The sequence below is a fragment of the Malaclemys terrapin genome, chromosome 6 (genome assembly GCF_027887155.1).
Source record: "Malaclemys terrapin pileata isolate rMalTer1 chromosome 6, rMalTer1.hap1, whole genome shotgun sequence".
Classification (NCBI taxonomy): domain Eukaryota; kingdom Metazoa; phylum Chordata; order Testudines; family Emydidae; genus Malaclemys; species Malaclemys terrapin.
This window is the reverse complement of record NC_071510.1, coordinates 80,093,438-80,108,590: the sequence shown is the minus strand read 5'-3', so window position 1 is coordinate 80,108,590 and position 15,153 is coordinate 80,093,438. Positions and strand designations below refer to the sequence as shown.

The 15,153-nt window shown below is 37.3% G+C and overlaps 1 long non-coding RNA gene across 1 annotated transcript in view; it reads left to right on the top strand.

Annotated features, from left to right (window-relative positions):
- The first annotated feature begins 4,922 nt into the window (after positions 1–4,922).
- Positions 4,923–15,153, top strand: part of LOC128838798 (uncharacterized) — a 90,517-nt gene continuing 80,286 nt past the window's right edge. The window contains exon 1 of the long non-coding RNA XR_008445276.1: positions 4,923–5,242. This is a non-coding gene — a long non-coding RNA (uncharacterized LOC128838798). The remainder of the gene's footprint in view (positions 5,243–15,153) is intronic.

Sequence of the window (15,153 nt, the reverse complement as noted above, 5' to 3'; positions counted from 1 at the left end):
AAATTAATGAAAATGTTTTGATTAATAGTATTTTTGTTGAAAACAATATCTTGGTCAAATTCAAATAGTTGTAGCCAAAAAAAAAAAAATCAGAAAATTTCCTTTCAACTATTTTGAAATGTCTTATTTTGACTTTTCATTTCAAAAGCTTTTATTTTTAAAATTGTGAAACATTTGTTTTGAAATGACATTATTTTTTGAGTTTGGCCAATGTAAAAAAAAAAAAAGTCCCCAAAAGGGTGAATACCCAAAAATGACTGAATCACAATAAGAAAATTAAGGAAAAAATTGGTAGGAATTGACCAAAACATTTTGGTCAACTCAAAACTAAACGACCTTCCCTCTCCCTTCCTTCTAAATATTCAGGTAGAAGTGAAATATTTCAGTTGATTCGATGTGACTTTTTTTGTTTTGTCAATTTGATTTTTTTTAAGGCAGCTTCTGTTCAAATCTACCTCAACTATTTTTAGGATTTTTTGGTTCAGCCATCTGAATTTTTGTTGCCCAAATTTAAGCTTGGCAAACATAAAATTGTTGTATTTGTATGGAGGAGGCAGGTGGGAAATAGAAGTATCAGTGGATTTCAAGAGGGGTTGGAACGCATTAAAAATATTATTGTTCACACAGGTTCTTTCTTCATTCTGAGACTTACAAGTGAAGGATAAAGAGTCACTATGCTTTACAAAGCTATCCCAAAGGGTCTTGTTTGCTAGCATTTTAATCCCTGATGCGCCACTGATTGCAACTTTATGTTGGATAATTGACAGTATTGTTCAATAACTGTCAAGATAAATGGTGAAATGCAAACAAGATTAATATTTTGTAGATAATTCAAAGCAGCAGTTATTTAACAAGTTGAATAAAAAAGCTAATATTTTCCAGGTAGAGGAAGTGTAGGATGGAATGGTTCTTCACATAGGCACCGACTTTCGAATGAGCTGGGGGATGCTCCGCCTGGCTCTACCTCAGGTCCTGCCCCCACTCCACTCCTTCCCCCATGGCTCCACCACTTCCTGCCCCCAAGCACATCCCATCCTTGCTCCTCTCTCCAAGCACCTCCTGTATGCCGAAGAACAGCTGGGAGGGGGGAGGAGAAGGGGGAGATGCTGATTGGCAAGGCCACCAGCAGGTATTAATAGGGGGGCTGCCGGTGGGTGCTAAGCAGCCACCATTTTTTTCCCTATGGGTGCTCTATCCCTGCAGCACCCCTGGAGTCGGCACCTTATATCAAGTGCTAGGTTAATGATGTCACAGTGGACCATGTGTCCATTAACAGTGCACGGGTTAGTGAGTGAACCAAACCTGTACAGACAATAGAAAGATATCAATTTTAAAGGGACTCCATAATATGCTTTGCAAAAATTTCCTAACAATAACCATGCTATGTTCCCACCAACACAAATGTAAAGGTTAGTTCTATCATAAAAATGACATTGTGGGATTCTGTGTTTATTGTTTCTTACTGACTGTATATCTGATTTCCTCCATTTAGATGTAACAAGATGAAGACCTACATTTTCTGGTAGCGTAATCCCATCGTCTCCCATGGAGTTACACCATCAGAAATTTTGCCCAGGTTTTCTACCTATCAGTCCTGAAAATTCAACTTAAATTCTGAAACTCCTGTTGGGATCTTTCCATTTCACTTCTGACCAATAATTAGAGCTAGTTAAAAAACAAGGGAAAAGGCTGCAAAAAAAGACAACATTTTCCATCAAATATCAATATTGTTTACATTTTCTTAATAGCTGTGGGCCTGGTCTAGAGATTACTGTCAGGGACAGACCAGGAGCTAACCAGAATCAAGCCAAATTGGAACTCCAGATCATCACAACTGAGAGACAAACCAGACTGCAGGGACAAAGAGTCAGTTACTTTTTGAGGATACAGACTAACACGGCTGCTACCCTGAAAAAAGTTACCAAGAACCAGGCCAAGTCAAAATATCAGGATCAGAAGTCAGGAACAGGTAAACTCCAGAGCAGCAGTCCATGGCAGAGTGAATCCTCATTGTACAGATAGTTTCCTGTTTCCTCATCTAGTTTAAATAGGGTCTCTTGCCCAATCAAGCTCCTTGGAGCTTTTCAAATCAGAGCTTAGGGGCAGGGCTTGTACCCAAGTTGGGCTTCATGGACCTCAGTCCCAGCTGCTGTCTATGAACTGCAGGGTGCAGAAGTGGAGTATAAACATCTCCATGGCCATGGGTTTGAGACCCACAGGGCATGACATCAGCTCACTAATAAGATAGATGTGGTAGGCCAAAATAGACCTTTAATTCAACCTGTACAACTTCATCATCTTCAAATTATGCCCTCAGTTACACCTGGGCAATCTCCTGACAGTTCAAAGGGGCTGCAGAATCATTATTATTGGTAATGTATGAAAAAGAAGGAACCCAGCCTGAGGTTCAACGCCCATATTAAGTTTGCAGGGATAACAGTTAGAAAAAAACATTTTTAACTTGACACTGTGCAACTTTGGTACTTAATCAGTGAAATAATAAACATGGAACATTCTGATGCCATTTTTACAGACACTTTCATAGCAGTGCTGTACATGATATAAATAGTGTATAGAGCTATGAAAGTACAGCATATGACTGGTAATGCTGTGAAGGTTAGTTTCTTGGAAATTTGTAAGAACTAAAAAAGAATATAACAAACATAGGAGCTTTGCTCTACTATGCTCCACTGGCAGGAATGTTGCAAATATTCTGTCACATTGCTCAAAACATCACCAAGAGCAAGCAGATTGCCTGCCAGACTAATCAGTTATACATCAAATCTTTGCCCTACAATAGTTACTGGAAGAACTCATCAGGTTCCACAGCACAGAATAGTTCTGCTTCATTAATTGTAAACCTTTCTTTGATTCTGCTGACCATGACAGTCTCCAGAGAATCATTGAAATGACTGAATACTCTGATCGGGATGTTTGAACTGCTTTACAATAGAAAAGAAAGCCATGAATCCATCAATCATATATATATGGCATAGTAAGTGTGTATATATATACAAACACACGCACACTTAATATTCCAAATTGTCTTTAGTGCCTATCAGGCTGTGTAGTAATTCTGGAACCTTCCACCATGTAACTGCATTATCAGCAAGACGCATATTCAGCTCATCATTTATGATAGCAAGTTCTTGAAAGCAAATATATTTTGTTGTACCAGTGTCAATCTCTCCTTATTTCAAGAACAGTTAATAAGAAACTCTCAGTACTGAGAGTCTGGAAGTGTCTGTTGGAATGGGAATACTAATTAACTGGCACTACATAGAGGTTGTTAAGATAATACTAGAAACAGGGAAAATCAACTACATACGTGGAGTAACAATTTTATTTGCAAACGTCATCTGTTGTCAAATGTGATAGTGGCCTGAAGCTTTTAATTGGAAAGTCTCACTTAAAGGATTGTTCTGCTATGGTGCATCTTCTAGGTTTATATATAGACTACATGCTACAGCTCAGTCACCTTGTGGAGCAATAGAAGTATACATAATATTACTGACATCTCATGTCTGTTACTTTGTATGAGCTCAGTCCTGAAGTCCTCTCTCAGACAAAATCCTCATTGAAGTAAATGTTTTTTTCTGCCTAAGGACTGAGGGCTCGATCTGCAAAAGTGGCTAGAATGTAGCTCAAGTTAAGCAAGTATGCTGAGCACAGATCCAACAAACTGGAGTAAAAATAATCCAGTTTACTCCATAATTGTGCAGATCTGTAACTTGTGGCAGCTCTACAAAGTGGCAGAAAGCCTAACTCATAAGAACAGCCCTACTTGTTCAGACCAAAGGTCCATCTAGCCCAGTATCCTGTCTTCCGACAGTGGCCAGTGCCAGGTGCCCCAGAGGGAATGAACAGAACAGGTAATCATCAAGTGATCCATCCCATGTTGCTCATTCCCAGCTTCTAACAAACAGAGGCTAGGGACACCATTCCTGCCCATCCTGGCTAATAGCCATTGATGGACCTATCTTCCATGAATTTATCAAGTTCTTTTTTGAACCCTGTTATGGTCTTGGCCTTCACAACTCATCTATCCTTTTGTATTCTGTCCTATTTTTAGATTTCAGTTATTAGTTTAGATAAACTTCCTTTTTGCATTTCATGTTTTCTTTCCCTTTCCCCCATTTCTGAATGCATAAAGCAAACTCTACTGTTTCCAGTTTAGATCTGAGTAATTTTATAAAACTAATGATAAAAGACATGCCTCCAAGGTCAGTTTTTAAAAATAAATAAAATTTTCTAGCCCACTCCCATTATTTCTATTGTTCTATTCCCTGAAAACTAGATGAGAAAAACTAGATACTGTGTATAAGCTGTCCATTTTATTTTTATTTTGAATTTCTTAACAGTGTTTTGTCACAAGACATTACTTTGGAATCATGATTAAAATCAGTATATTTTATTCTTTTAATTCCAAATTATGCAGCAGGTGGTTGTGATGGAGAAAAAACATGGACAGGCATGATATGCTCTATGAAATGTGCTGTGATATTTTGCACATTTATGAAATTAATTGACATGATTTCCCACAAGAATATATAAACCAATTTAGACAAATATTTTAATGGTATTTGTTTACCACTTTGGCAGAGATGTTATGCAAAAATCAATACAGGTGTGGGGTTGAGTCTTTATTTTTCTACTTTTGGCAATTCAACCTACATCTGCTGTTTGTTTAACAGTATTTTAAAAACTGATTGCCATTGTGCATCAAGCAGCATATTAAGTAAAAACTGGGCAGCAGAACAGGTTTGACAACTGATTCAGCCTTGAAGCAGAAACTGCTTATGATCAGTTCCAGTCATTAACTCTCTGACATTTCTAACATAAGTCCTTCTGGGAATGGCATCCAGCAACATCAAAGTAGCATCTAAAATATAGCAAACAATGTAGCTGTACTTCAGAGATGAAGTAGAAGGCAGAGGGTAAACTTAACTGGTGCCAAAAAGCCATAGTAAAACCATTTGCTATAGCGCCCTGTATATTTGGGGAAAATAGATTATGTTTGCTACACAACACTAATGTTATCAACAGAGGCAAGCAATTATCCCCACACTGCAAAAAAGCAGAAGAAGGAGGAGGAAGAGAAAGAGCTACATGCTTCTGTGAATCAGAATTTCAGATTCACTGACAAAGAGGGCTCTTGAAAACCATTGGACTGCACTGATTTGCAAAACAAAGAAGATGTGCCAGACCAGTTGTGATTGTCATTGAGGCAAGGTGGCAGCAGGTAATTATGGAGCGTGCTATTTTTTCTCCTAAAAACTTAAATTCTTATTAAAGCTAATTGTCCCAAGAGAAATGAGAACTGAATCCAGTAAAGGATCCAGTGATCACTATCTCTAGAAAAAAAATCATCAGAAAGTTGAGAGTGGAGGCAAGGGCTGTTTCTGCATTTGAGATTTACCTGATTCATTTAAGTGGGGTTAATGTTCTGAATGGTGACAGGCTATCTTCCTGTAAGAGGTCACTTTTCAAGGACAAGAAAGATTAATGAAGAATGGTTTATTGTCTTTATTCTCAAACCAACTGAGTGCACTGGGAGATAAGGTCTTCATGTAAAAACATACCTGACCTTGACATAGTTCACAGATTGTCTATAAAATGGTCTCTCTGTTTATAGTGTATGTGGTCTAGGCTTTGACTATAATCATTGTTCATGTGAGTACATCTGTGTAAACCCATCCCAGCAAAATGGGGCTTTTCCTTGGTGTAAAAGGATGAAAATGCTGCTTCTCACTAGTGCAGTTCAGCTTGTTTTCACCATGTGAGAAACACAATTTCTGAGCAGCTCATTCATGTTTTACAATTAATAGCATTTTGTGTTAATCTATTATGGACAATATTAAATGATAAAAAACCCAACAGTGAGTAATGCTGGACTTTATGTTAACATAGACTTCACCCCAAAGGAAGTTTCATGAACCTCTTTCAAGTTGTTTTGTACATTCAAGTTTCAAATTCTATGTTATTATTAACAATAATGCCAGACAACTAGTATGGATGCATGGACAGAGCCACTGTAAACATGTCAGATTTCAGAGGAATGATAACAGGCAAGTATATAGACAGTATCATATTATTATATCAACCCACATCTCATCTTTAAATGCTAGAGGTGAGATGCAGCAATAGAATGATTAATGACTGATAATTTACAAGCATTATGTCAACATATTCAGCAATGAGTTTTATTACAGGTTTTTGTGCTAGGGGGCCTACTAGAAAAAGAACCGACTAATATGTAGTTAGAGATAGGAATGATTGCTTGGGCTAGAAAGTGCTCCTTTTTCTGCTAAGCAGAAAACAAACCCAGGAACATCTAAGTTCAAGATGAAGTTTTGAACAAGTATTGCTCAAGTGGTTTGCAAATGAAGCAAATTGAAGTTTTTTCATCTCCAGCTGGATAATCACCTAAAGATTGGATTATTATTCATACTGAACCCCCCCAACTATTAAACTTCACAGAATCCTAGCAAAATGAAGTTGTCTTCATGTTGTTCCTCATATATAAATTTCCCTATTCTAATGATTTAAAGAGTGCTGAGGATTGTTTGATCTACCAGGGAATTCATAGCTTTTTACAGGTATTGGCTCATTGATCGGAATGCCAAAAGGATGTTACCTTTCTTTGATTAATTATGACAGAACTTTCTTTGATTAATCATGTTTTAAACTTTCTCTTATAAATATTTAAAATATTTAAAATAATAAATAAAAGCAGAAATATTTTTGATGAGTAATGCTAGTTCAATCCATGTGGATTCATAGATTCATAGACTCTTGGATTGGAAGGGACCTCGAGAGGTCATCGAGTCCAGTCCCCTGCCCTCATGGCAGGACCAAATACTGTCTAGACCATCCCTGATAGACATTTATCAAACCTACTCTTAAATATCTCCAGAGATGGAGATTCTACAACCTCCCTAGGCAGTTTATTCCAATGTTTAACCAGCCTGACAGTTAGGAACTTTTTCCTAATGTCCAACCTAAACCTCCCTTGCTGCAGTTTAAGCCCATTGCCTCTTGTTCTATCCTTAGAGTCTAAGATGAATAAGTTTTCTCCCTCCTCCTTATGACACCCTTTTAGATACCTGAAAACTGCTATCATGTCCCCTCTCAGTATTTTCTTTTCCAAACTAAACAAACCCAATTCTTTCAGCCTTCCTTCATAGGTCATGTTCTCTAGACCTTGAATTATTCTTGTTGCTCTTCTCTGGACCCTCTCCAATTTCTCCACATCTTTCTTGAAATGTGGTGCCCAGAACTGGACACAATACTCCAGATGAGGCCTAACCAGAGCAGAGTAGAGCGGAAAAATGACTTCTCATGTCTTGCTCACAACACACCTGTTAATGCATCCCAGAATCATGTTTGCTTTTTTTGCAACAGCATCACACTGTTGACTCATATTTAGCTTGTGGTCCACTATAACCCTTAGATCCCTTTCTGCCATACTCCTTCCTAGACAGTCTCTTCCAATTCTGTATGTGTGAAACTGATTGTTCCTTCCTAAGTGGAACACTTGGCATTTATTTTTATTAAACTTCATCCTATTTACCTCAGACCATTTCTCCAATTTGTCCAGATCATTTTGAATTTTGATCCTATCCTCCAAAGCAGTTGCAATCCCGCCCAGTTTGGTATCATCTGCAAACTTAATAAGCGTACTTTCTATGCCAATATCTAAGTCGTTGATGAAGATAATGCACTGTTATACAACAGACCACAGTGGTTGGTATTTAAGTGATGTGGAACATTGGCACTTCAGTACAGCTGAATAAAGTTCATGAAACTACACTAGAGGTCTAAGTTTGATCACTGCATTTGGTACATTAGGCATCAGTGAAACAGTTCCTGTTTCTTATAACATGGTGGCTAAATTGCAACCCAATCTCCAGTATCTAGCCCACACAGAGGATAAATACCTACTGATTTGACCAGCTAATGGATTTAATTCTTTAGCTCAAGTTCAGGGTGTTTCAAAGAGATTTGAACTTCTGTGGACCTCTAAAACCTAGAACTACAGCATGTATAAACATGATGGCAAAGTCTATGGTGTCCATCTACTGGTGAGTCCATCTAGAGGATAAGAGCCTATTATTTCTGCTAATGAGCACAGTTTTGATACAGGCTTATGTTTTGGTGCTGAACAACTTGAGTTTATGTCTGCTGAGTAGATGTGGTTGGAGTTGTTACAAAAACAAATGGTTAGTGACAGGATTAGTTCTGAAAGCTTTTACAAGCAATTGTGTCCTTTGGGGACTTTACACCTTTTGAATGGTAACTAAAGTGTTTTAAAATAAATAAATAATCTCTCATGAAACAATTTGTTATGAAACAAATTATAACAAGTGCCTGTCCTTTGTCTTGAGTGATTTTCACAATGACTGAAAATGCACAGTATCAGAAAAACATGCAGCTATAAATGTCCTGTGCTTTAGTGGTAGCTGGCTCAGATGTTCTGCTTTTGCTCATTTCTATTCAGACTATAGCAAATCTGATAGCTGCATATAGTGGGCCAGTTTCATGACTTCCCATGAACTAAAGCCAGAACTAATCTGGGCAGAAGAAAACCCACCTAAAAGGGGCTGTGACAGTACAAGAGGCCTTCAACATAGACTCCTTTGAGTCATTCACAGCCAGCCAGTTGTGACCGGTGGTGGCTAGAAATAGGCCTGGCCATGACTGTCCAAGTATATACTCAATTCTGTGCATCACCTTTGCACGCACTGTCAGAACAACTCTTATGGTGGTCTCCAGCTAAAGCAGCCATCTCATTGTGGAAGTGTCCAGGAAGGATGATCAGAGAAACACCATCCAACTCTTGCTAGAGCAGAGAGTTGTATTTAGCAACTGGAATAAACTTTAGTGAATCTTATGCCGTGTATTTAAGTGTGTGTAGATAATATAACATACATGTATAAATACATACATACATATATATACACATGTATGTGTAGATAATATAGATAGATAGATTATTCTGAGTGTACTTAAAAACATATAAACCTTGTAAAACCAGGATGACAGTACAGGAAAATCTTAGACTCAGCTCTACCTGTGAAAGCCAATTAACTGCAATAGAATGTAATCTGTTATAATATGAAAGTATTACATAAGCATATTAGTCAGTAATTACTTAAAATACCATTTGTTTGTTATTACTTTCGGTAAATCTAAGATTCTGAAATAACTTAGTGTTCCATCTTGCAACAATTGCCTCACACACAATAGTAATTAAAAAAATACAATAGATTTCCAAACAGAACCGTATGATTGAAAGCAGCACAGCAGCATTGAACCTATAACGTAACTGTAGAACACTGCAATATTAGTAAGAGGTTCTATTAGTAGCTTTGGACAAGATGGCGCTGTGACAGGTTCAGTCACAGAGACTCCCTTGGGACTATCACCTCACGTGCTGAGACTACCTCTGAGACCGTTTTCCCTGCCAGCTTGGGACTCCAGAATCCTGCCTTGTTGAGCCAGACATGCTAGCCTGCTGCAGCACAGACCCAGGTCTGGTCCACGCCCCCAAAGCTGCAGACTTTAACCAAAAACTGCTCAGCAGGTTACCAGTCTCCAGCACCCAGATGCCCAGCTCCCAGTGGGATCTAAACTCCAAATACATCCGTTTTACTCTGTATAAAGCTTATACAGGGTAAACTCATAAATTGTCCGCCCTCTATAACACTGATAGAGAGATATGCTCAGCTGTTTGCTCCCCCAGCTATTAATCACTTACTCTGGGTTTACTAATAAACAAAAGTGATTTTATTAAGTATAAAAAGTAGGATTTAAGTTGTTTCAAGTAATAACAGACAGAACAAAGTAAGTCACCAAGCAAAATAAAACAAAACATGCAAGTCTAAGCCTAATACCTTAAGAAACTGTTTACAGGTAAATCTCACCCTCTTTCACAGACTAGACTCCTTCCTAGTCTGGGCCCAATCCTTTCCCCTGGTACAGTCCTTGTTAATTCCAGCTCAGGTGGTAGCTAGGGAATTTATCATGACTGGCAGCCTCCTTTGTTCTCTTCCACCCCTTTTATAGATTTGGCACAAGGCGGGAATCTTTGTCTCTCTGGATCTTCACCCCTCTTCTAAATGGAAAAGCACCAGGTTTAAGATGGATTCCACCATTCTTCCTGGGCTGGCTTACACAAACACAGGAAGGCTTGCAAGTAAACAAACCCATTCACAGTTCATTGATTCTGAAGCACCCTTAATAGCTTCCACTTAATGTGTTTACATCAGCAATACAAGTTTATATCTTATTATCCTAACTCCAGACATAGAAATAATACATTCAAACAAATAGGATGAACACACTCAGTACATTATAACCTTTGTAATGATACTTTTTGAGAGACCTTTTTGCATAAAGCATATTCCAGTTACATTATATTCACATTCAAAGCATATTTTCATAAGATGTTATGGAGTGCAACATCACAGGTGCGATGAGGGCACAGGTCCATGTTGTGGTGATGCAGAACAGGTGGGAAAACAGTAGAAAAAAATGGGTCTGGGCTATAAAATGATGAAGGAGAAGAGTTTCCTAAGGGAAGATGCAGAAGACATTAGACAGGCTGCTGAAGGGACACTACTAAGGTCCAAAAGTTCTTCTACAGTAACCTTGTACAGTCTAGTGACATAAGGCCTCCAGGTTCTATATAGTTGCTTAACAAAACAAAAACTACCACTCTGCTGCTGAGAGAGAGAAAAGAAAATAGTAGCTGTTCAAAGACTGACAATAATTTGTGCTTTGCTCTTGTCCTGCCATTTAGAGTGTTTGTAAATTAACAGACTCCCTTCCCAGAATTGTGTTGAGATCATTAAAAATAGTCAGTCACACTGATGTGAAAACAAGGAAAAAAGCAAAGTGAAACCAAAAATAGATTTGGAAAATAGAAATCAATGTTCAGAAGAGGAAAAGAACAAAGTTGTCAAGGAAAGTGTTATTTTCTTTTCTTTTCAAAGCAGTTATTGAACATGGAAAATAAACAAATCCTATAAAAAGTAAATTTAGAATGAACAAGGTTTGTCAGAGAGAAAGCAAGAATTGAAGAATCTGTAAGAACTTTTAGTTATAGTTTTATTTTTATTGACATTCATAGAGAAAAAAAATAGTTGATGGAAATACATTGGGGAAAAAATCCTCTGAGTCTAGCAGATATTGTGTTACATACACTTATTTAATTCCAAGTAAAACAGTCTCCCACTGAGTCATACAATGGTAAAAATCTAATTTTATTACATGTGATTACAAAACTCCCTGTCATCTCAATTCTACAAGGAGCTCATATGGAGTTTATTGCAAGATCAGGAATTAGGCCACAATGGTCCCTGGCAAATGCAAAGTCAAACAACATAGTGCCATACATTTTCTACTGCTCTTCTAACACATTTTCAGTGTCTCATACATCAGTATATGTTGGGTAGGTTGGAAATATGGTTATTTAAAGGGAGAAAGTACATTCTGTGTTTGGTCTTTTATATGACTTGATAAATTGAAAAGTATCTTCTCATTGTTCACTTTTTATTTAAATTTCCCTCTATCCCTTCATCCTGTGGCAAGGTTTACACTAGAAAATTAGGTCAGCTTAACTACACCGCTCAGGGGTGTGAAAAATCCACTGAGGGGCATACTTTAAATGACTTAAGTCCCAATGTAGACAGTGCTAGCTCGACAGAAGTATTCTTGCATCAACCTAGCTACTGCCTCTGGGGGAAGTGGATTACTTACCATGAAGGAAAAAGCACTCCCAGCAGGGTAGAAAAGGTCTACATTGAAGCAACTGTGCTGCTGTAGGGTTTCAAGTGGAGACAAGCCTGTGATGGGATGTTAGATGAGGTGGGATCTGAGTTACTACAGATAATTCTTTCCTGGGTGTCTGGCTGGTGAGTCTTGCTCACATGCTCAGGGTTTAGCTGATCGCTATATTTGGGATCGGGAAGGAATTTTCCTCCAGGGCAGATTGGCAGAGGCCCTGGGGGGTTTTCGCCTTCCTCTGCAGCGTGGGGCACGGGTCACTTGCTGGAAGATTCTCTGCACCTTTAAGTTCTTAAACCATGATTTGAGGACTTCAATGGCTTAGACATAGGTTTGATACGGGAGTGGGTGGGTGAGATTCTGTGGCCTGCATCATGCAGGAGGTCAGACTAGATGATCATAATGGTCCCTTCTGACCTTAAAATCTATGATTCTATGATTCTTAAGCCGTAAATGGTGATATGATATAGTATCACCTCAAGCACTGAGGTTTGGATAATAAATAAATGACACACCAGTTTTATGTTAATGAGCATTCTAGGTGAGCCATAACACTAAAAAAAAAAATGTTTTGGTACTAGCAATCAGTAGAGTATTTTATTTTTATTCTATTTCCTCCATGAGAAAATATTATGGAGTTGTTTTTTAGAGAAGATACATGCAACTCCTAGTGACTTCAACTGGAGTTGAGGTTACTGCTCGGCACCTCTGAAAAATTCACCCCTACCTGGTGTTTGTGTTTTGATTTCACATTCCCTAATTCTGTATTTCTTACTCTGCATGTTACGGTGTCTAAACACTATATCTGCCAGCAAAAGGCAGACGTACTCCTGACCTGGATGATATGCTAATTACAACTTATGTGATGCTTTTTGGTTTGACTATGTTGCTATGATCAGCAGAGATATTGCCTCGCATTAGCTTTGATGTAGGGCCCTGATTCATCCATCTGCTAATCAGGCTTAATAGAAGGTTCAGTTTTAGGTAGCGGTTATTTATATCACACTAATTATTTCATGGGAAGCATGAACTGTATAGACTACAAGCCTTACAATTTTCTGGCTGAAATAGGTTACATCTGTATAATGTAATAATGATAATTAATAGATAAACATGTTCTGTTGTTACAATAATTATTTCATTTAGAAATAAGCACACAATTAAAACTTGCTTTCCGTATGAAACGTAATTGTGATGGCTTTAGCATAGCTGGCAGTGGTAAATAAATAGTCAATTATCAGTATTCTCATACTTTTTATAACAAAGTTCTGAGTCCACTGAAAGGCTTCTGTGACACTACTTATTTAATACTGATAATGGACATTCATACTTATTTTAAGGTTTCTTCTTTCTATTTATGAGCTACTTATATTTTTCTTCTAGGTAAGGACATTTTTCCCCCCTATTATCTTAAACTGGTAAAGAAATATGTAGGACTTGACTATCAAGACATATTCACACTAAGTACACAAACAGAAATGTACTGCTAATGATAAGCTTTCCATTGCTGAGAAAAGCAATTTACTGAAAGTTAATTGTTAGTGGGTAGTGCAATAAAGGTACTTTGTAAGACAAAATATACTGAATTAGCATTATTGTGTTAATTTCTGTGCTAAAAGTGGTCATATGGGCTCTCTTGTGGGTTGGGGTTAATGACAGCAGTTATAATTAATTCAGCCAGTTAGAAATTTAATAGTTTGACTCTAGAGTATTTTTATACAGCCTTTCTATGTGAATGCCTATTGATTTATAATAGATTTGCCTTGATGGCTTTCTAGTTCCCCTCATTTTTGTGACTTTTGTTTAATACTTTATTAGATTAAATTGTCATTTAACTGACTCCATACTCCCTAGCTAAATATATTAATCTGCCTAGCTAAATCAGACTCTTTAGGGAAGCTATTGTTATTGATGTTACCTGGTTTGTATTTTTATTTTTATTTTTTTAATACAGAATTATGTGGGATTTTTACCTGTTTTATTAGACACTTTTATGGTCCCAGTGCAAATTGTCTGGAGAGAAGAGAATGAGCAAATGCTTAACAAATCCAATTCAACAGTTATTCCAACAAAGGGCATCTTAAAAGGGCCAGGCTTTCACCTGAAATGGGATTTTCAAGGAGGTTTAAAAGGGGTAGGTACCCAACATTCAATGGAAATCAGTGGGTGTTGGTAACATAATTCCTTTAGCTACCCTTGACAATCTCAGCCCCATCCTATGAAAGTGAGACCTCTTGGCATATCAAAACAGCCAAAAAAGGAGACAATCAAAAACCCTGGCCACTTTTGAAAATGTCCACCTTAATGAATTCCAACTCATGTGCAAAATTTCCAAGGAAGTCAATGGAAGTTTTGCATACATTTCAATGGCAGGATATTCACCTAAAGACAAAATAAATTATGTTTATGGGGAAGTGATTACAATATAGGAAATTCAATACAATATCCTGAATTGAATATTGAAGGGAAAGAGTGGAGTGATTACAAGTGGATATTAGAGTGGAAAGAGTTTCATTTCACTCCCGAGTAGATCTAGAAATCAGTCTTGAAAGAAAACTAGTTAATTTGTTTCCTGCTGTCCAGAAATGATGATGGTGGTGTTCGTGTTTTGTTTTAAATTATTGTCAATGTGGGTTTTGGTTTTTTGTTTGTTTGTATGTTTTGCAGAGCTATAATGTTGCTTTGATATGTAGCTTTTTAAATGAGCTGCTTTAAATGCTTTTAGTTTTATTTCTTGTGGTAAATCAAATCCAAAAAGTTATTTTTAACAACAATAGGCAGCACCTAAAAATATCAGATTCAATTAAAAGTTCACTACAACTTCACAAAAGTATCTGTTTGAACAGCTTCCTCCCTGTCTATGTGGTGTATTGCAAGTATAGACAATAAGACAATCAGTCCTGAGTAAACTGAATCAGCTATTTGACAATATTTGGTTTAGATGCTGTTTTGGTAAGAAATTTGATTGTGTACCATTTCGGGATCATTCAGGAAAACATTTAAGCATATGCTCAATTGTTAATTAATAGGATTTCAGCATGTGCTTAAACTGAGCCCATGCTTAAATGCTTCGCTGAATAGCTGGCTATGTAACACTAAAAACAAATAGATACAATAGCTTCCTTGTGTGTTATTATGTAACACTGTACATTGAGAACCACCCTCCTGATGCACATTTTATTTTCTTTTTCTTCTGCATAGTAAAGTTTTAAAGCTGTATTAAGTTAACAACACTTTTGAAAGAACAACCATAATGTTTTATTCAGAGGTATGAACATTTCAGAGTTATGAACAACCTCCATTCCTGAAGTGTTTGTAACTCTGAGGTTCACCTGTATTGTGTTATGTTTTCTGTGTTAGGAA